The sequence below is a fragment of the Tamandua tetradactyla genome, chromosome 2, assembly GCF_023851605.1.
Source record: "Tamandua tetradactyla isolate mTamTet1 chromosome 2, mTamTet1.pri, whole genome shotgun sequence".
Classification (NCBI taxonomy): domain Eukaryota; kingdom Metazoa; phylum Chordata; class Mammalia; order Pilosa; family Myrmecophagidae; genus Tamandua; species Tamandua tetradactyla.
Window position 1 is genome coordinate 184753787 of NC_135328.1, and position 1221 is coordinate 184755007.

Sequence of the window (1221 nt, forward strand, 5' to 3'; positions counted from 1 at the left end):
AAGGCAGCACAGTACTGGCACCTTCCAATCCTGGTTGCTCTGGGGGTAGGGGCTGGGGGAAAGTCTTTTTTAAACTGAGCCTCTCATTTCAATGTACAAAAGAATTTCTCTGATCGATATTAAACTGTATTGAAAACAAAATGGACTAAAAAGCAAATGCTACTCCATGGGGGGTGGAGGTGGGAGGAAAAAAAGAATCCTTCCCCGGGGGTGGGGAGGGGAGGCAGTCAGGTGAGGGTTCTTAGCCTGTGAACTCAGGTCACTCACACGGCTCCATTTTGCCGTTTGGTGGTCTCAGGAAGGTCCGGTTTTCTTCTCTCTCTTCCCCTTTGTTTTTGCTTGGAAGTTTCGCCAGCTGTCCACACGACCATCTTGACTTTCCTCAAAGTTTTCTTGCTACTCCTGTTCTCGTTTGACTTTTTCTTGAACTTCAATCTCTTCTCTTTGTCACTTCCTTTCATGCATCTCTTTGGCTTCTCTCTCCTTCCTTTTAATTTCCAGTTCGGCAGAGAGTTTTCACGGCCTGTTTGTATACTGCCTGTTTGAACAGTTCAGGATCATCTTCCACTTCCTTCTTTAATTGCAGTTTCCGCTTTTCACAGTGTGTTCCATGTATTCTTTTTCTGCCTGAATTATATCCAGGACTCTCTTCTTTTATTCCTGATCCAGTAGCAACTTGTAAGCTCTGTCCACAGCTTCAAAAGTCTTGTGCTCTGTCAGCATCTTCTTGATTATTGTCAGGATGCACCAATATGGATAACTGCCCAGTCCTTTTTTATTTCCTTATGTCATTTCAGGATGTATTTAAAGAACCTCAAATGGATTCAAATTGAAGTGGGAGGAAACAGGACGGGTCAATCTTTCAATCTTGTTTTTGAACATCAGAACCAAATCTCCCTCCTCTATTTGTTTCATTTCACTGTAAAATGTCACAAACACTTCTGTGCCGCCTCCACCGCCCCAAGTCCCGCCCTTTCCTGAAGCCGCCATTTCCCCTCCCGGAATTCATTTGTGTTATGGTGTGAGGTAGGGGATCAACGTTCACCTTTTTCTATATGTGTATCTAAGGTCTCAGCATCATGTATGGAAAAGACTTCTCTGAATCCACTGTCCTGTGTTACAATCTTCATAAATCAATATGTGCCTGGGACTGTTTCTGGGCTCTGTGTTCTGTTTCATTGGTCTGTACTTCTTTTCTGCATCAATTACTGACTTTATTAC

At 43.4% G+C, this 1221-nt stretch overlaps 1 pseudogene; it reads right to left on the reverse strand.

Annotated features, from left to right (window-relative positions):
* Positions 1 to 259: 259 nt before the first annotated feature.
* On the reverse strand, positions 260 to 990 carry LOC143663549 (dnaJ homolog subfamily C member 8 pseudogene; annotated as a pseudogene).
* Between the last annotated feature and the right edge of the window lie 231 nt (positions 991 to 1221).